This window comes from Felis catus, chromosome D4, assembly GCF_018350175.1.
Source record: "Felis catus isolate Fca126 chromosome D4, F.catus_Fca126_mat1.0, whole genome shotgun sequence".
Lineage (NCBI taxonomy): Eukaryota > Metazoa > Chordata > Mammalia > Carnivora > Felidae > Felis > Felis catus.
Genome location: NC_058380.1, coordinates 9,379,304 through 9,400,975, shown reverse-complemented (window position 1 = coordinate 9,400,975; position 21,672 = coordinate 9,379,304). Strand labels below are relative to the sequence as shown.

General features: G+C 44.5%; 1 long non-coding RNA gene across 3 annotated transcripts in view; it reads left to right on the top strand.

Moving 5' to 3' along the window:
* Positions 1-1,485: 1,485 nt before the first annotated feature.
* LOC102901030 overlaps positions 1,486-21,672 on the top strand; it is a 64,036-nt gene continuing 43,849 nt past the window's right edge. For 2 of the 3 annotated variants that reach the window (XR_006588700.1, XR_006588699.1), the window contains exon 1: positions 1,487-1,792. This is a non-coding gene — a long non-coding RNA (uncharacterized LOC102901030). Of the gene's footprint in view, positions 1,793-21,672 lie in introns of all 3 variants that reach the window. The other variant, XR_006588701.1, reaches the window with a different exon arrangement.

The window sequence follows — 21,672 nt, the reverse complement described above, 5'->3', positions numbered from 1 at the left end:
AGGGGAGACAAAAGGACAAGGTAGAGTTTGCAACTTATTATCCTTAAAACTTCATTCCAGGATCTACCTTTCTGGAATAAAGTGCATCCCATGTGAAGACTGTTTTAGGGAATATTTTCAAGGAATGTAGGGGCCCTAAAATGAACAGGCTAGCAGGACTGGGTGGCTGGAAGCATCCCTCTAACTTGGAAACATCCATCTAACACCATAGAACCTGTTCTGTGGGGAGAGTCTGTGTTTATGTTCTGTGGTGAGAGTCTGTGTTTATGGTGTTTGTTTTGGTTTTTTGGTTGTGTGTTTTTTTGTTTTTTTGGTTTTTTGCAGGTAATGAGGTAACTCATTTCATTTGTTTCCCAAGGCAGTTGATGGTTTCTATCAAAGCCTTCAATGATTTATTTCCCCTGCATCATTTTTAAACTTTGAATGTTATCCATATCTTTAGGATGCTTTAGAATTATCTGGTCCAGAATATTATGAGATTTTCTTCTTTTAAAAGGCTCTGAATCAGGCAACAGCTTCATGGAAGTACAGTTCGGTGCCTTGTTTACTCTTTTGTGTTATGTATTCTTTTGTATTACATATATACACACACACATATATATATATTTCATGTAATACATGCATATACACATATGTATTACACATAATACACGCATAAACACAAATTCAGAAAATTCTGAAAAGTACCATTGCCATTGGTTTCCCCAGCTCTCCCTGCATTCCTCAGTAGATGATAGAGGAAAATATGCTTGAAGATGCCAAGTAAAAGAATCTTCCAGCATTTAGAGAAGAAAGACACAGGGGCGCTTGGGTAGCTCAGTCGGTTAAGTGTCCAACTTCAGCTCAGGTCATGATCTCACACTTTGTGGGTTCGAGCCCCACATCAGGCTCTGTGCTGACAGCTCAGAGCCTGGAGCCTGCTTTCGATTCTGTGTCTCCCTCTCTCTCTGTTCCTCCCCCACTCGCATTCAGTCTCTCAAAAATAAATAAAAACAACAAAATATTAGAAAAAAAAGACACAGAATGATTTAAAAAAAAAAAAAAAGAAAGTATACTTCCAGGAGATCCGATTAGATACTATGTTTTAGTTCAGTATTCCTACGAAGCCATTCTTGACTTGACTTCATTTCTCTGTAACAGCATGACAGCTGACCTCACCCCATGTAGAAGCAAGAAAAATTCACTAGGACCTTGAAATTCATTGACTGACTTCTGGAACATTTACTGAGAACCTACTATTGTCACCCTATACACATCACTATACTCCCAGCCATGAGCCAAAGAAATAGAGAAGGGGCCCCTGGGTGACCCTGAAATTCAGCTCAGGTCACTATCTCACAGTTCGAGAGATCAAGCCCCAAGTCAGGCTCTGTGCTGACAGCGCGAAATCTGCTTGGGATTCTCTCCCTTCCTCCCTCTTTGCCCCTCCCGTACTTTCTTTCTACTCCAAATAAAAAAATAAACTTAAAAAAATAATAAAAGAAGAAATAAAAGATTGACCAAAGGGGAAAAACAATTTATTCCCAAAGATTTATGCTTCATCTGTCGGTCGTGGGTATTTGTTACCGATATGGGTACAACGTCTGACTCTCTCTGTAATGGTTCATTAATCCACTCAAAAAATTTTCTTATTGTGCCAGAAACAGGTACGCCCCGTAAGCCTACTAAGAACTAAAGGCAGGCGGAGTCATTTTCATCAAAAGCCCACTTTTACCTGAAGGAAGTTTGGCAACACCAGTCTAGTGTGGTCTCCTGAAGGAAAATGGAAGGGTTGGTGACTTACCATGACAAGGTAAATACCAAAAGATAAATGCTAAAAATGTTAATGAAAATCATCCCTGCTTGCCCTTTAGGAGGGTTAGCGGGGGTATTCTGAGTACTGGGTTCATACTTTAGAGGCAAGTTGACGGCTAATTAATTTTGGTTACTTAAAAGGCAGAAGGGGGAGGGGACAGGGTCCCTGTGACAGTGGGGCACTTGCAAGTGTGGAAGACGTGGGAGGAACGCAGAGATAACTCGGTGGTTTTCATGGGGCACTGCCCATTCCATTAGTTTCGTCTCACAAAGGGCGATCTCGGCCCCCAGCACTCGTATCATTGAGGCCCCCGGTGAAGGTGGGGAAGGTGCGAGAGCATCGGCCCCTCTGCCCAGGAGGGCTCAGCAGCGTAAGCTCTGATGGGCTGCTGGCCGCTCGTGCCTGCGGAATCTGGGACAAGATAAACACCAAAGGTTTGAGGTTGGCTGTCGAACGGGGGCACAGATACATCGCAGGAATATTTGAGACGGCCTCTGATACAAGACGGTGTGGCTCTTCTTCTGAAGGTTTTTGTCTGCAACTCCCTCTCCCAGCCCGAGCTCCATGGCAGTAGAGGGCCAGGGAAAAAGCCAGACCGGCCCCGGAGCTCTCTTTCCTACGCAAGAAGGCCACCAAGCTCACAACACAGCATTTTCCGTGTAGGGGGTCAGGTGGGCCAAGCTTTTCTGAAAGGTAACGTTGCACACGCAGTAACCACCGCCACATTTTCTTGGGAGCAGCTGGTCTATACCAGCGCCCCTGAGCAACCCCAAGCTGGGAAAATAATGTGGGTATTTGTATGGAGCTGGGTGCTGACACACGTCATTTTCATAATTACTGTATTTCTCGTCTCCATTTCCGTGGGCCAAGCAGAAAGTGTGCAGGGAAGGCAGTCACCTATATGTACTTCTATCTGCTCGAGTTTACAGTGATGGCACAAGGCTGATTAATCCTCCCCTCTCCATGACGTGGAGGCAGGAGCCGCCTAACGTTATCTTTATTATTGTTCGGCAGATTCCATACCACTCCATACAGAAAGAGCATAAATCATGGAACCAGTGTTTGAGGTCCATAAAATGCAAGGTTATGAATATTTCATTACTATACATTTTATTTCCCCGTCTCTTCTGCATCTCCCAAAATGTTGTTTGTTTATTTATTGGCTCACTGTTCGCCAGGAATGCTTAATTCTTAATATAAGGTATGGACAGGATGACCAGCCTCGGCCCTTGCGGCCTGAGCTGGCATTTGAAAGTGATGATAGATGTTTTGGTGCGGGTTTTGGTTTTCCCGTTTACACGCTTTTTCATCACGCAGATAATTGGCCGCGAGGTGACCCCACTAACAGAAGTTTCAGCTTCTTCCGTCATAATTGCATTGATCTGCAGGCCCCACAAATTGACCCGCCCCCCGCCCCCCCAAACGTTTCTCCTGTGAGCCACGGCTACTTATTTAAATTTTTCTCAACGCCTCATTGTATCCGTCTTTGGCTGAAGTAAGCAGACTTCTTCGGCTGCACATCTTGGCAGTGAAAGACACATTGTCCAAGTGCAATTAGCTCCACTCCCTGCGCCGGGCGGAATGATTTGTATGAATCAGCTGGTCCTGCAAAAGAGGCAGCCATTATCACCTGCTTGTGAATTTCCCTTTAACCACAAAATTCATATTAGTAAATAGCCGGGGGGGATTCAATCTGAGCAAAATCAGAACCTGAGTGGCCTGCATTAAGGTGCTAACTTCTCTCCTGCTATAGGGCATAGGGGATATTAATACAAATCTTTGGTACAGGCTGCAAAATATAGAAAATGTCATAATTATATCTGCAATTCAGCAATGAAACAATCCCCCCCCCCTTTCTTCTCTGTCATCAACATAATAGCAGCCTATGGGATTTGTATTTTCTGGCTGTGAGCCCTTTTATGGGGCTGTAGGAAAAAAAAAATACAAGCAGGTTAGTTTCACAGCTCTGAGAAGGCCTCGTGACAGAATACTGCTTTTAATGTTATTGTCTCTAGCTTGTAACCCACTCTCTTTGGGTGGACAGGCTACTGTGCTCAGACAGCATCATTTAGGTTTTTCCGATAAACCTCTAGGTCCCCTTTGCTGCTTCTCCCACCCTCCTGGATGGGGAAATAATTACCCAGCTTGTGGGATCAGGCTCTATTACGGATAGGGAGGGGGTTAGTCAGAGGGGAGTGAAGTCAGAAGGAGGCAAGTCTCCAAGGTTTCTCTTGGAGACATAAAAGAACCTAGGAAAGATGCATTCTGAGTGAATCCTCACATCCCGTTTATTTTGCTAGCCAAGACAAATATCACAGCTCATATCTAACATTTGAAAAGCAGGGCCAAATAAAATGATGGATTAATAAGTCCAAGGACAGAATAATAGAAGGAAAATATATTATAGAAAACGATGCCCGTGTCAATCTGAAAGGGGTGGGGCGGGGGGGGGGGAAGAAAAGCTGAAATGAAAATGGAAAAAAAAAGTGTGCCATAGCAACCTTAAATGAAAAACCCCCCTGTCGTCATGCTAAATATTAATTAATGTTACCCAAGACCCCTATGGTACTATTACTTGAGAAACAGGTGTGTTCAGACCATTTAAGATTCTTTTTGTTGTAACCTACACTATGGGCGTCATGGACTGAACGCCAGGCTAAATGTTCCCTCTATAATTATTGGTAATAATATTCCGGGCACATGTACAGCCTCCATCATCATCCATGATGAGGCTAATCCCGTACTTTCTGCATGAACTGTTATAATACCCAAAGCAGCAGGGCAAAATATTATCAAGCATGGGTTTACCGCTGGAAAACCTAGTGCAACAGAGTCCACATCTAGAAAATCGACTAGGGATGGAATTTGTTTGAACTGGCCATACAGACACACACCTGTAACCCTCTGTGAGGGGACTCTCAGTGAGCGTTTCTCAGAACAGGGTCATGTGAGTCACAGGAAGCCATCCTGAATACACCTCTGCAGAACTAAGAAACTATTCTTCAGTCAAGAGGCAGCTCTTTAATGAGAGATGAGGTGATCTGAATTCTGTTGTCATGTCAGCCACAGACACATGGTAATGTTCTGCGGGCCATTCTGGGACTCCGTTTCATAAATGATAAAGGTTGGAAGATAGCCTTTCTCTATTAAAGAAAGTGAGTGGCCTAGAGACAAATAGTTTCTCTATTGTGTTTTTTTTTGGTTGTTTTTTTTTAAGAATTTTAAAATCTGTGAGTAGCCTAGAGACAAATAGTTTCTCTACTGGTTTTTTTTGTTGTTGTTGTTGTTTTTTAAGAAAAATTTTTAAGTTTATTTATTTATTTTGAGAGAGAGAGAGAGAGAGAGAGGGAGGGAGGGAGGGAGTGGGGAAGGCACAGAGAGAGAGGGAAAGAGAGAATTCCAAGCAGGCTCCATGCTGTTAGCACAGAGCCCGACACAGGACTCGAACTCACAAGCCATGAGATCATGACCTGAGCCGAAATCAAGGGTCATATGCTTAACCTACTGAGCCACCCTGGCACCCCTCTATTGTTTTTTAACACAAAGTGAATGGACCAATAATGTCACAAGCAACAAATCATTATTTAAATGGATTTGCTCAAGAGTCCTATAAAAGAATTTAATAGACGGGCAAGTCTGGAAGTTGCTAGAAAGGACTCAGATGTGACATAGAAAAACTGTCATACATGCCCGACCCTTCTTGAACTCTGAGATTATAGCAAAGAGAATGTAGTTGTGCCCACACTTAAGGAGAAAAAAAAATGCAGCATATGAAAATTCAAATTTACAAACCAGATCAATTAATGGGTGATTATTCACACTATAAAAGGATTTATCGCTTTACAAATGGATTCCCTGCAGGGTTCCATTTTAATAACTGAGCTTTCTCAGTGTTAGAAGGCACTACCAATTAAGAGTCAATCAGAAGTGGAGATAAAGCACCTCTGAAATTAAAATGTATGTCGATGGGAAATCACTGGTAGGGTTACAAAAATCAGCATTACATACAATTCTGTAGGGACACAGATTTTTTTTCTCTCACATGCCTTTATTGAACACCTACTACAAACCCGACTGGTCCCGAAGGGTCGCTGTCAGGGGATCTCAAAAAAATGAATACACGGTACTGTCTCTGGGACCTCCACAGGGTGTTGCAGCGATAGGGTGTGAAGGAGGGACAATCCCCACTTGCAAGGGGAGGGCACCGCTTTCTCGTCAGTGCACATCATCACTCCCCATTCACCAAATATCAAGGAGGCTCCCCTGTCATCATATCAGTCACAGAATGCCCTCACACACATTCCCAATTTCTTTCGTCCCACCCACCCAGCACACTACTAACTGAGAGCCTTTCTGATGTTCAGAAACTCTGCTTGAATCTCTTACGATATTGGTATTAGAGACGTCTTAAGAGATTAGCTCTTTTGGGTGAGGAGGAAATTGAGGCAGGAAAAAATGAAGGGGCAGATCTTTTCATGCCTACTCCATGTATCTCTCTTTAAATCAATCTCTTTGGAGACAGGGCACTTGATGCTACTCTGAATCCTGCTTTTTCTTACCCTCGACGTTTTCTCTGTTGTCCCTCTGGATCTCCACCCTTTGCCCTCGTCTTCAGGAAAGGACTCACCCGTCGTCAGGGTCAGCTTCCATCTGTTCGCTGGGATCTGTCTCCTGAAAGTCTCTGCTTCTTCCAGGGGTAGGCTTTTAGAACAGGAAGGGTGGTGAGTGAAAGCCCACCCCAGAGATTCCAGTGACTCTGTGGGGAAAGTTCTCTAATGAAGTAAAGAGAGTTCTCCATTGGGGGCTTAAGGAGAGGAGGTTTGGAACTGCTGTGGCTGGCTTGATAGGGCATCAACAACAAGGTGAATAAAAGAAATTATTCTTTGTGGTGGCTGGGTTCACTAGGGTTCAGCTGGTGAGGTTGCACAAAACCCTAACTGGCCCAATCAGCACATTTTTCATTATTTTCTTCATCAGCTTTCAGCCACTCCTCACTGACGAAGGGGTTAAATGTAAAGAGATTGAGGGATCTGGATAGGACAGTAGGCACATCATAGGAACGGCCAGCCTCGAGGTCCGTACCCAGAGGCAAAGTGACACAACAGGTGATCTGGACCCCCCCACAACTGGAACACTTCAGGAAGCCATAATGATCTGACCTGCTGACTGTTGGTGAGCAATGGAGAGGATGGGAAGGGGAGTTTCCAAGGCGAAGGTCAGAGTCTCGGCTTCAAACATGCGCCAGTTGTGCGTGTAGCAGTGTGGTCTCTGGTACGGCCAGCTGGTGTGTTTGAGGCCAAGTGGAAATGAAGTGATCTAGAGGAATGTTAGAGCCCCTAAAAATGGTATATAGAGAGAGAGATTGGGACAGGCACTGAAGTCATTTTGTAAAGTAAATGGAAGCGAATTTGAAAAGCATGACTCAAATTTCCATTAAAATGCCCCTGGGACAAAAGATTGCAAGAAGATACACAACAATTCTCAGCTACCTTCATATTAGTATAATGCATCAGGGACCTCAAATAAGGTTGCATTGCCCACCAAATTTCCACTGGTGCCATTAGTATTCAATTGACAGGTATTTTGGATACAGTGTGCATAGCATAAACAATATGAATATCAACCCTATGTCAGATACTGTACTAAGCACAGTTTTGCAATTGAAAATAAACAGGTACCTTCCCTTAAGGTGGTAAGCCTAGTGAAGGAGGAGCAAGCTTCAATTTCAGCAGCCTGTCATAAGTACAAATATATATGCTCATAGAAGGAATGCGAAGGAATGCCTAACTTAGTCTCTAGAATCATAGAAGGCTTCCTAGACAAGGCAACATCTAAGCTGGGATTGGAAAGGTAATCTGAGAGATGTTGGCAAAGAAGCAGCAGGAGTGGAGACCCAGAAGCAGAAAGGAGCAGGATACACAGAAGGAATCAGGTGTGAAGATGACCAGGAAGTCAGACTGGAAGGAAGAGGGGGGTAAGCGCTAAATGGGCAAGGACGTCTTGAGTCACTCCAAGGAGCTGCCATCTTATCCTGACAGCACAGAAAACAAGTAAGAGGTTTTTACACTGGAGGGATGACTTGATCACATCTGCAGTTTAGAAAGCTCATTCTCGTTGCTGTTTTGAGAGTACGTTAGTCTGAAGACGGCTGGCATGGATATATCACATCCAGTTATACCAGTACGGGAGAGGGAAGAATGGAAGGTAATACCCAAGACTTCTGGCTTGTGCGTATAGAAGGGTCTTGGCACAAATCTCAGATACACGAGCAGTTGGTTAGGCTGAGGGCAGCAGGAATCTATTGGTCCTGGCTCAGGCATGTTGAGGTGGAGACGTCAGTAAGATATGCAGGTAAGCACGGTCCGTGGAGAGACGTGAAGTCAGATCAGGCAAGGGCTCTGGAATGCACGTGGGGATGTTTGCATCCTTCAAGTAACTGAAGCCCTGGGGATGGAGGAGATCCACCAGAGATGATGCGAAGGGGCTATGTAATAACCATGGTAGAAAACGTTTTGGAAAATAGGAATTCTAATGCCTGCCTGTCTCCTGGCATTAAGACATTCCAGCTGGAGACTGTAAACAAAGTACCTTGCACCTTACAGAGATTTATGGAAATGTTACTTTTTCAAAGTTTTCTTTGAAGATACTTCCTTGCCTAGGTATTATCACCAAAAACACCAACCATCATTGCGTGGAATGTTCGCTGGGGCTATAGAAGATGTGAGAAATGGGAAACTTGACTTTAATTTTGTCACCCAACTGCCTTTGATACCTTTGATATTTGAAGGATACTCAAAGATTATCTAACTTTTATTTCAGGTTAAACTCTCAAAAAGCTACATACTTAAACCATGAATACTGAGCTCCCACTAAAATGTCTTCTCTGAATTATTTAATAGTACGAGGCTATCGCAGTTGGGGAGGAATCTCAGATATGACCAAGGGAAGCATGTTCTGTCCCATTTATAGAGTTCCCACGGGGGGAAAAATGTGTCCGTTCTTCTGCTTGGCATTTTAAGGAGCCATACATCCACACAGCAAATACCAGCAAAAAACAAAAACAAAAACAAACAAAACAAAAAGAAAACCACAAAAACCAAAACATCCCTAGGACTACATTCATTTCCTCTTTACGTACAGTTAGGATTCTAGCTATGATGCACTGGGTGCCATGTAACCCATTCTCTTTCTCTCTCCCTTACTTTTTACTTTGGCTTATTGAAAAGATTACACACGGTCTGGAACGGGCCAGCTGACAGGGACTTACATCCACTGGAGACGAGCTACTCATTCTTCCCTCTTGTAGAACATCTCCTTCTCTGCCTGGCACATCACTTCGTCTCTGCTTGCTCATAATTTCTCCTTATAACTTACTATCTGACCCAGGTATAACTCATGACCTTGTTTCAGATCCAACTCCTGTCGCTGGACAAATTCTTTCTTTTCCGGTTCAGTTTCCAGAGGGAAGGGATATGATCGCCTCAGCTGAGCACTTTGCACAGCTTTTTGGGCACAGCCTCACCGGCCAGGCCCGCAGAGTCTGCTGGCAAGCTGGAGGTGGGACCCCTGGAGCGGGGGACCATGCCCAGCCAGGACAGGCCAGGGTAGACCTACAGACGCAGAACATGCTGTCCAGGCAACTCTCCTTACTGACGTGTGCTTTTTTACCTTGTACTTTTGTTTGTCTTTTTATAGTACATAGGTTTATGATATCAACCACTAAGCCTTTTCCAGAACATCCATTTTTTTTAAAAAAATGAATTAGTATATTGATTTAGAAACCTTTTTGAGCAAACACTAAATCAGACTTATAAACTGTTTCTCTTTCTAAAACATTAAAATTAAAATCTCGTCAACTGAGAGGTTTTCTTAAGGAGTCCGGCGAATGGCGGTTTTATTGTGACAAAAGGCCACTCCAACATCATCCACAAGTGATGGAGTATTGTGTTTGTCAGTGTTCGCGACCAAAGTGTTCAGGGGACTTTGTGGCTTCCGGTTTCCAAAGTGGGATCTTATAAGTCCTGAGTGACAGGGTGGATGTGTTCATAGACCGGAGTCAGCTCCGACGGGTTCTCAAGAGTTGCTTGTTAAACTTTCATGCATTTTGTTAATTTGGCTTGTTATACTCGGCCATTATTTAGGTCAACTCGTAACTAGATAACTTATATTTAAAACAAAGGTGGGGCACCTAAGTGGATCAGTCGGTTAAGCGTCTGGCTCTCGATTTCGGCTCAGGTCATGATCTCATGGTTCATGGGTTTGAGACCCGTGTTGGGCTCTGTGCGGACATCAGGGAGCCTGCTTGGGTTCCTCTCTCTCCCTCTCTCTCTGCCCCTCCCCTGCTTGCTCTCTCTCTCTCTCTCAAAATAAATACATAAACTTAAAAAAAAAAAACCCAAAGGTAATAAATATTCAAGATCACTTTTTTTTTATAGTTTATGACATTTGACCCTTATCTCTGCTTCTGAGGTTACTGACGTGCATTGTGTCCGTGTGGTTTAAATCCTCTAGAACTGTGTGCTCCTGCACGTTCAGTGACACCACGCTGACATCCCGAAATCCCAGACAGTGAAAGTATTTACGTTGCGGAATAGATTCATGCTGCAAATCAGCCCTTCCCCACTGATGCCCCCTTCCTGGAGAGCCAGTTGTTAAACACTTACCAACACCTCACCGGACATCTGTTTTATGAATTGAAAGTAAGACTTTCAAATTTGCAATTTTTGGGAGTTATAAAAAAATATTTTAGGGGCGCCTGGGTGGCTCCGTTGCTTAAGTGTCCGACTCTTGACTTCGGCTCAGGTCACGATCTCATGGATTGTGAGATCGAGCCCCAGGTCAGGCTCTGTACTAGTGCAGAGTCCTGCTTGGGATTCTCTCTCTCCCTCTCTCTCTGCCCCTTCCCCCAACTGTCTCTGAAACAAATAAACCTAAAAAGTATGAAAAAAAATACTTTAAAAAGGGAACATTGCTCTAACCCTGAGTTACTTACCAATCCATTAAATTAATTCACCAATAACACCAGCATCCTTGTATATCACCTCTTCCCTTGAAAAGTCCTACCATAGAAAAATCTCAGAATGCATTATTTTAGGGAAGGGGAGGTGGTTAAAGGAAGCTTATTCACATGAACCCATACACAGGCACCTGTACAAAATACCCAACCAGGAATAGGGGTACAATCACCCAATGATGGAATTTAAGCTTCTTGAAACAATTACAACGTACATTTAAATTCAGGTGTTTTACTGTCCCCACCACTACCCATGTTCGTGAATACCAATGAAAAAGTTTACTTTCTACTCCACAGTTTTGACTCATGATGACCTCATTAGCCACCAAACAAATTAATCCTAATTATAACCTTTTGAAACATTACTGCATTAATGGAATGTGGAAGAAGATTACTGACTGAATCTCTTATTAATGTGTTTTGTCCCTCACGAGATTGTCGGAGTGGTTGAATGTTTCAACTGTTCTTGTAAAACATATGGACAGAGTGACGACAAATAGAAAAAATATATAACCTAATCGTACTTGGAAAACATACGTACAGGGGGAGGGAGTAGGGAGCTTTGTAGGTCTGGCAAACCGGAAGGGCGGGGGGGGGGTCTGCCATTAGTCGATTTGTGTGATGTGCTAAGGAGCTTCCCAGGAAGGTCCCATCCGAATGGAAAAGAGAACCAAGCACAAACTCAGTCAGGAAGAGAGCCAGGGAGAGGTGATTATGAATACATCAGAGCGCCTGTCACTTGGATGAGCTCCTGGCCTTGTCCCCCAGCCTATGTCTGAGTCGTGAGGTGAGCTGGGATAATATAAGTAAAAATGATAGAGCCGCTCAGGAGATCCATTCTGAGATTTTAGAGCACATCCGTTATTGCTCTGGGAACCCTCTAGTGCAACAGAAGGCTAAAGAGAAGAAACATGGACCCCTCCTTTTGCAACAGGATTCTGAACAGCTGTGATATTTCATGGGTCCTTGGCCATTGGTGGTGCAGGAGCAGTGGGGGCAGGGGCCTGCCAAAGAAGCAGCTGGGCCCAGCAGAGGCTACTGTCCCTTTGGAAAGGTGATTGGGATGGGTAGATGCATCGATCACTAGTGAAAGGGGTAGAGGTAGACATCGCAAGTGGTCCACACACCAAGCGCAGGACACAGGGAGTGATATCAAAAGAACAGAAACAAAGATGATGCATGGTAACTAACTTGACTTTCTCTTTGGATTCACTGGGTGTGCTAGGGAAGGATCGCTGAGAAATCTGGGGGAAGGGGAAGAACTCGCAGAGGCCTACAGTTTTGCATTAGTGGGTGGTGACGAGAACTCATGAAAAAGAGTTGCATCTTTGCCTGTTGGAAGATTCCTGGTGCAGATATGACTCACAAAGAACCCAGGGCACATTCTCACCCCAACTGCCAATGCCAGTCAACTGATGCCATGGAGATAGATGGATACCGGTGGTCCCAGGTGGTGCTCCTCATTGGGTTACCTCCCCAAGCAAGAGGAAAGCCATTTTGCTAACTTCAGGGAAGTTTCCTGAGGCACGTGAAAATACTCACCATGCAACTTGCGGTGCCCTGAGAACGCCCACTGTCTGCATTGAGGCACCAGCAAGAGGTTCGTTTCATCGGAGCATTTGGAAAGCACCTTGAGCGCTTGAAGCACGAGCCACCTGGACGCCTTGCGCGATAAGCTCTATGAAGAGACACAGGGCTGGTCTGTGTTCTCTCTGTGAAGCGCAAAGACTGTTGGAAGGGCAGAGACAAATGAAAAATCTAGGCTGGCTCCCAGAGGATGTAATTAGGATGGAGAACTGAACCACTCCTCCCAACACCTGTCAGGGCAGCACAAACAGTGTCTTTGTGCAAATTAGAAAAAAGCAACCTCTCTGGGTGGCCAAGTGGCTGGGAGACCTTTCTCAGGCTGACGAGCCCTCACGGGGGCACAGCCTGGCAAACAGGGAACAAACCCCCCGATCCCTCAGTGGCCACTCACAAGTACACTACCATCTGGGGCAGCGCATCCAACGTAACGTGCCAGGAGGGGGGGGTTCACTGAACGCACCCCACGTTAAGAACCAGGAATAAGCTAGAGGATGTGCTCTTGGAGGTATGAGCCAGAGGCTTTGCTTGACCTGAAACACGCAGAATGTGCGGCTAGTGGAGTAGCCTGGGGAATTGGTTGCCCCATCTGGCCAGACAGTATGTGCATAGCACCGCTCCACAGCCCCAAACAGCTGCCCGTCGTAAAGGACACAAAAGGCCAGAAAAATAACATTTTAAAACCCAGAAAGTGCCAAATCCATACCTGGAAAAAAATCATCGCAGGCCCGGAATGGGTCCTGGAACTGACAGAGGTCATCTTCTCACAAGAGAGGCTAAGAAGTCCTCCAGCGTCCTGGCTGCCCCAAGTGCCCAGGGGCCCCGGCGAGGGCTGCCTCGTGCATTGCTGGGCTCCACTGCATCAGTGACCCCGGAGGTGAGTCCCGAAGGACAAGGAGACTTTGACAGAGAGGGCACAGACACGTAGGGAGGTAGCAAATCGAGAGAACATTACGTCCACTATCGGGGCCTCAGCCACGCCTGGGCAGATGGGGAAATGAGAAAGAAGAGGCTTATGGAACTTGTATTTGCGTGACCCCGAAGATCAAGATATATTTAGGGGAACAGAGAGCTCGACACCAAGCGTGCAGCTTGTTAACGGAGAGGGATCTTCTGCGCACAGAGCGGTGATTCCTGTTGCATTTTGTCTCCTGGTTAGAACCCCATGAACCTGTGCATGAGTCCAACGGTGGGGAAGGGGTAGGGAGTGCTGGGGGAGAGAGGTGGGAGGCACCATCAAATAGAACCTGCTAGGACTGACACTGAGCTGTAGGACAGTGGTCACAAGTAGCCACACGTTTCAGCCCCTAGGATGATGTCACAAGAGGGGGCATGCTTTGCCCTACTCTGTAGAAATCCCTTGTGGTTTGGGACCTTCAGGGGCTGGGGGAGGTGCGGGGTTTCGGTGCCTTCTGAAGGTGCTGGTGCTGTCCCGAGGCAGTGAAAGAAGCCATACCCAGCAGAGGGGACCCCAGGCCTGGAGACATCGTGGGGTCAGCGGATGACAGTGCCCCTAGAAGCAATATGACTGAAGGAGAAGGATGGAGACAGAGCCACATGGGGAGGGATGGATCCCTGTATGATCATATGCGACCTGCCCCTGGGGACCTAAAGGTGACTGGGGGGAAACGTGGGGACTTCTGTAGAGGCCTGGGGTCCAGCATTCACCGACCACCGCGAGAGCTAGCAAAGCCCGACTGCACAGGGAGGACGCACAGGTATCCTGACAGTTGGGGGAACAGGTAAGAGCCAAGATTACATCCGTAATCCAAAATGATTTTCAGTATCCTAAAAGTGCTTCATTGCCTTTCCGAACCCAAACTGTGAAATGTAAAAACATCCAGACGGCTCCCACAAAAGCGCACTGCTCCTCGCCTGTGACGCTCGGGCCTTGCCCCTCACCAGCCTTATCTGTCCCCGGAACACGCCAAGCTTGCTCTCACCCGTGGGCCTGTACGCTTGCTCTTCCCTCTCTCTGGAATATTCTCCCTCCAAGCTTTGCACAGTGGGCTCCTTCTTGTCATTCAGATCTCAGCCTAAATGCCATTTCCTCAGAGAGGCTTTTGTCTGACTGTACAATTTTTTAGCCCATCTTTCCACCCACAGCTACTCCCGCACATTATGTGGTTTTATGGTTTTAATGACACTTATCATTAGCTGAAATTATCTTGTTTGATTTTTTTTTTAAGTTACTTATCTATCGCCTGTCTATCTCCAACAAAATGTTAAGTACCAAAAAATCCAGGGCATTTGTCTGTCTTATTCCCAGCTGTATTCCCTGGCACGTTACCGCCTGGCACGTACAGTGTGCTCTTTAAGAATTAGTGGAATCAATTAATTTTAAACATTCATTTTCAATTTCCCTGCAATTGGGGGAAATACTCACCATAGGTCCACATAAAAAAAAAAAAAAAGAGTGATGTCTCTAGACCCCTTTATCTGATCCATTTTCCAGGTAAATGAGAACAAGAATTTCCGCCTCAAATTTAGCCGGGAACTGTGATTTGTTTATGTGTGCTGACACATCACTTTCAAATCCACGTCTCTGACATCTTTGTACGCTAACCCTTTGCACACATCAGTACGTTAACATTCATTTTGCCAGAACATCAGGTGTCTCCACTCTTCTGACCGTGCCTTCTCTAACCCGGTGCCGTTAAAACAACACGTCGCTAATGAGAATTTGCGATCTATCAGCAACGCGTAGGACAACCTTTTACCCCAATGGCGACACCAACATCCTCCGCCTGCTTTGTGGCAATTCTGATCCTCAAAATTCTGATCCTGCTTTAAAAATATTTGTAGCCAGAGACTGTGTTTGGAAGAGAATCCAGGTCCCTCCCTGTGTTCTAGTAACTTTGCATACCCACTGGGATTATGTCTAATGTTTTCCAAGTCCTTTTAGGTGACTGATGTGACACCAAATGAGCTTCTAAGACACACTGCTGAATCATCTTCATTGGAAAGTTTTAAGAATAGAACCGGTAACTGCCTATTGCTAGATGAGATGTCACAGCACTCTGAAGCTAGGGATAAACCAATACACCCCTTGAGATTTGCTCTAGGAAGGTGATTTTTCTACCTTTGGATAATAATTAGTCCTCTAAAACTGGCAAGTTTTTTTTTAAGTGTATTTATTATTTTTTTAATGTTTGTTTATTTTTGAGAGAGAGAGACAAGGAAAGAGTGAGTAGGGGAGAGGCAGAGAGAGAGGGAGACACAGAATCCGAAGCAGGTTCCAGGCTCTCAGCTGTCAGCACAGAACCCAACACGGGGCTCGAACCCACCAGCCGTGAGATCATGAACGGAGCCAAAGTCAGACACCCAACTGACTAAGCCACCCAGGTGCCCCCTTTTTAAGTTTATCTTGAGAGAGAGAAAAAGAAAGTGGGAGAGAGACAGAGAGGGAGAGAGAGAATCCCAAGCAGGCTCTGGGCTGTCAGCATAGAGCCCAACAAGGACTTGATCTCATGAACCATGAGATCGTGACCTGAGCTGAAATTAAGAGTTGGACGCTTAACTGACTGAGCTACCCAGGTGCCCCTAAAATTGTCAAGTTTTGCTCTTAACAAACAAAATTATCTTGAAAAAAACTTTATTAATCAATATTGTGGAATGCATATATATTATATATGTATTATATATTATATATATTTTTAAATATTTGTCTATATTATATACATGTTATGTATTATATGTAAGATACATTCTTTACATTTCTATACATGACATATGTTATATATATAATATGCATTGTATACATTTATGTTTATATATGTTTTCCGCCAGTTAGGAATACCAACAGAGTATTGAAATGATGTGGGTTTTTTTTTTGTTTTGTTTTGTTTTTTGTTGTTTTTTTTTTTTTTGAAGGGATGTTTAAGACCAAAAAAGACCAGTGACTTTTGGGGATATTTCCTGATGTGTTTGGCATTTTTTAAATTTTTGTTGTTGTTCTTTTTTCATGTAAATCATCCCCTAGTAACTAGCATGGGGTATTTCTGAAATTCATTTACTGCCATTTTGCTGTATTGTCCAACAGATTGTTTCTAGTACCTTCTGATGTGTGGCAGCTGTGTTTTAACAATTCCAAGTGTACCATATGAAAGTAATCAAAGACATTAACACACTCGTGTCTGCAGCTCGGGAGGTATTTCCTGAATGTGGTACTTGCTGGGCCATGCAAAGTTGTACGTAAATTACTTTTTCTTTTTCTCGTTTGTATGCTGATGTCTTCTCGAAATATATGTAGAATCATCACATGTTTGTGTCTGTGGATCCCTGTCTTCATGGACACAGCTCTCTACAAAGGGCGAGCATACCGAAATCTGCATTCAAGTGCCATTTGTACAGAGCATAGAATACCTGACACATTAATCTGTGCAAAGTGATCTCTCAGATTCCCAAAGGAGGAAATGGTTAAAGTTTAGTGTTTTCTCTGATATAGTGTACCCTGGGTAGAGTAGTAATCGCTAACGGCATAACATCCTAATGCACGTGGTTATTGGGAAATGTTTCGCAAACAGTATTTTATTATAGTGAGATTGCACTGTACTTAAAGTAAATACCCCTGGATCCCCTCCAAAGCCGAAAGAATGTAGTTAGGTTACCGAATCTGCTCATTCAGCAATTGTGTCATGATAAATTAGGAATTTGGAGGGGGGAACAAAAGTTCTTTGTTTATCATAAAAGGTGTAGAGAGGGAGAGTAACCTGAAGAAGGTACACTTTCAGAATACCGTTTGTCAGGAAAATGATGTGTTGTGCAATCTCGAAAGAAGGTATAAAAATATGCACATTGTATTACCTCCCTGACTGTCAAGTCACGTATATCATGCAAGCTAGGTATCCGAGGGTGACGCTTGAAAAGGAAGTTTCCACGTGTGGCACATGGAGTCCTCAGTCATATTTCAAGATTTAAATCTGGCTTTCCACACATACAATTTTACAACACTTTTGAGACCTTCATCAAAAAAACGTAAACGCTTTCATTCGCCGGCTATGGATTCCGTATTTCAGTGGACATACATGTTATAGAGAGAGTATAGATCTGGAGAGAGATTTAGAGAGAACGCCCAGTCCCAGCTTCCCTTTCCTCGCTAGAGGAAGTGTGCTTTCCAAACACGCTTTACATAAGGGTTCTAGGACTCTGGGGTAGAATCCAAGAGCCTGCGTTTATTTGACATTCCATTTCTCCCCAATGACCACTACTGACTGAGCCTGGCCCTTGAGGAACTTTCACTCTTAATTAAAATAGTGACACCAAAAGCTTTTAATGATTCCCCAAATGCTATTACAAGGTACAGGGTAAATGTTAGAGCTGGGGCCCATCTTTGGGGAATAACTACAATTTGGAAGTAACGTTTTCCATACTGCTTTGTCCATTGTCTTCCTTTGGCCTTCCCACAGGAGTTCAGTAGGCCCTGGGCCACATCTAACCTTAACTCCTTGCTGAAGGAAACTCTATGCAGCATCAAACACCAGAACAGGACATTTTTCCGATCAGAAAGAAAAAAGTTGTGAACACGTTCAACTCTGTCTGTCCAATTCCTGGCTTTCTTCTGGATTCCATTGTCTTACTTACTTTAGATAAATATGGAGGAACCGTGAAGGAATTGTCCCCTCCCCCAGAGCACCTCGAAAAACTTACACATTATCAGTCCTCGGTAGAGTCTGTATTTATGGAGTACTTACTGCTGACAAATGATGATACTGAAGATTTCTTTTAATCTAGGCTTAATCCTCGTCATTCTGGTTGTGCATGAATGTGGTTAGATCCACATGGATCGTGTCTATTCATAGACGAATAGATGCTGCTTTGAAAAGGAAGAGTTAAGGATTATCCCGCAATACAGAACCCTTGCTGTCTACCTCTTATTTCTGAACCTCAGACTTGCCTGTTGTTTTCGGGCAAAGACAATTAGAAACAGTTCCTGAGAAATTACCATTTGGATCGGCTACTTTCATTTGCCCCACAAATTCTTTTGATGATACTTAGAATGTGAAGGTACTGTACTGTGCTGGAGAGATCCACAAAACGTGAAATCAAGCACCCTTTCCTTCCATCACTCACTCCCCAGTGGGAGGCCACGTCTGTTAAGGAAAGGACTTCCAGCTGGCAGAGAAGCCAGTGGGCCCCGAGGGGGCCACCTACAAGGAGGAACTTGTATAGCAGGCTTAGAAATGAAGAGGTTGATCGCTTTGGCTGAAGATTAATCTGCCTGGAGAAATAAAGAGAGAGAGGTAGGAGAGGGACTAGGAATAGAGGTGAGGCTATAGGACTTAGAATGTCAGGCTTAACATTTGGCTGTTACATCCTAAGCAATGGAGGGCCGCTAGGCGCTTTGCAAGGACAGGGAGCTTTGTGATCAAATATGTCTCTTTCATATTTACTGCTGAGGAGGTCTTCGGTGTAGAAACTCAGAAACTATTCAGGAGACTTTTAGCAGCATCCCTAATATCACCTAAATCTTATGAGAACGTGGTGGTTTTAAAACTGACAAAATCATAGCAGAGGAGGCAGAAATTACACTGAAAACCTGTATTTTCCACATCGAGAAGCTATGTGCTGGGGCACCTGGGTGGCTCAGTCAGTTAAACGTCCAACTCTCAATATCAGCTCAGGTCTTGATCTCAGGGTCATGGGTTCAAGCCCTGCACTGGGCTCTGTGCTGGGTGAGAAACCTACTTGAAGAAGGAGAAGAAGGAGAAGGAGAAGAAGGAAAAGAAGAAGGAGGAGGAGGAGAAGAGGAAGGAGAAGGGGAAGAAGAAGGAGGAGGAGGAGGAAGAGGGGGAGAAGGAAGGGGGAGAAGAAGGAAGCAGCAGCAGCTATGCGCTTAGTCATGGTTCACCTTAGCACAATCACAGTGTAGAAGAGGTTTGTGCTGGTGTTTCCCCAATCACAGTGTAGAAGAGGTTTGTGCTGGTGTTTCCCCACCCACCGTACCACAGCCCCCCTGATCCCTGCATCTCCAGGCATTCATCTCCCAGCCCAGCCCCACCTGGAAAAAGACTAGCTCTCCACCCTCACCTAGCCAATAGTTAGCTTAAGTAAGGCTGTAATGGAGGTGAAGGGGCAGGGTATTCTATAAAATTAGTGTCAGAATAAATGGAAGACTCCTTCGGGTGTGATTCGTGAGGAGCAGATTTTAGACTTCTTGCCCTTTCCTCCCCTGCCAGTGCAAACTCCACCTGATTGTTTATCCAGGAAATTCCCAGGAACCAAAAATCTTTTAGTGCCGCAGTTGGACTTACTATCACAAATGGCTGAGAAAGGAAGAAAACCTTGAACTAAATTTATAGTAAGATGTAATGACCCATAGTGTAGACTAGTGTATCCATCAGGTTCTGGCGGGAAGTAGATGGCATGCTCAAATTAGGATCATTCCATGAGATTTTAATAAATTTAATAAAGAGACTATTTACAGAGTTGTAGGGAAGCCATAATGGTTAGTACAGCACCCTGGCCTAATAAAAGCACAGCTGTTACCATTTCTAGGCCCAAGATAGGAGGGGAGGGAGCAGTTACTGAAACCAAAATGAGAGAGTCCTGCAGAGAGGGGTGTCATGAGAGGAGCTCAGACCTTCGGGCAAGGGATACCACTGGCTCAAAGTGACTGCAGAGAGAAAGCCAAGGGAATAAACATGACGATGTCCCTTCTGTCACTGCCTTCACTCATTCTCTGGGGCTCCGCATTGGCTGAACTCAACCAGAAAAGGAAGGGCAAGAAAGTCTATTGATGAAGTCGTTGTAAGTCAGCTTTTCTGTGCAGAGTCAGGGAGAGATGAGTGCAGAGAATATTTGTAGGGATGAATGGCAGACCCAGCACTAGAGGGAGGAAGAAAGAGAAAATAGAAGTAGCAAGCTTGGTGGGGGGATAGGAGATGTTGGAGAAGGAAGGTCTAAAATTTACTGTTCCAGAGGATTGACCTTGTGGTTGAATACACACACACACACACACACACACACACACACATACACATGCCCCTTTCGAAAAGAAACCCAGTGTTGGGACTTCCTTGCTCTAAAGTTGAAGGGAGACCTTTTCAGGTGCCCCTGACTCCCCAAGATGACCGCCCTTCTTTCTTTGAGGAAAACAAACTCATCAAAATCCAGACACCAATGGGATGTTAAAGCATGCAAGCAGACCACTGTGAGGTATGTAGACAGTTTTATTTTATTAGCCAACTGAGAGCACCCATGAGGAACAACAGAAAGAGCAAAACATTGCTTCCCTCTTCCCATGGGATTACCTTCCAGGGATACAAAGTCGGCCTCAGAAGGAAACCCGGGTGTTCCTGGAGTGTCTCCAACATTTCCTTTTCTCTTTTCTACTCCTTTGTCCTTCCTCCAGCCAGGGCTTCTCTTCTCTAGGGCAAAGACTTAGAAATCTTCATCCCTGGGTCTATCCTGGAAGATACCATGAAGTTTCTATTCTGCACCTCTTTAATTTTCCCTGGGAGTAAGATCCTTATGCCTGAAGAAGCATCTACAGGGGAAACTTTGTCTTGCTAACAACTGGCAACTTTGAAGCACGATTGTGCTGTAAGAACCTCTTCCCACCTGCACACATCTCGCCCCCACTAGTTACCCCCAAATCTGAAACTTTGTTTTGTCTCACTGACTTTAGGGAATTATTTTTTTTATGATTTGTATTGAACAATGGACTTGTTGATTCGGTTGGCTTCACAAAATATGTTCATCTTTCTTGTTTATAACTGAATTGCCTTTTGGTTTTTAAGCTTTTATTTGGTTACCTGTAGCTGCATAAAACTATGCCAAAATGTGGTGGCTTGAAACACAAAACAAAACAGTGTATTAACTTTCACAAGCGTATGAGTTGTCTGGGTGCTTTTCGCTTAGGATTTCTCGCTTGGGCTCCACTGGGCTGGTCATCCAAGATGGCACTCACACATGGCTGTTGTTGGCTAAGATGAGCTGGAGACTTTGACTAGAACGCCTGTCTGTGGCATCTCTATGTGGCTTCCATTTCTCACATCATGGCAGCTAGGCTCTGTGAGGAAGTTTCTCAGAATGAGCCTTCCGAGAGACCCAGGGTAGAGGTTGCCAACTTCTTATAACCTAATGTCAGAAGTCCCACCTCAGACTTGACCCCAAGATCACCCAGATTCAAGGGGAAAGGAATTAGACTCTCCCACCCACAGGAAGAGAGGAGCAATCTGTACCTACAAAGAGGCGAGAAACTGATGATGGCCACATTTGGAATCCAGCACAAAATTTCATCTCTTCTTTTGTGTTTTCCTAATGAAATCATGATCAT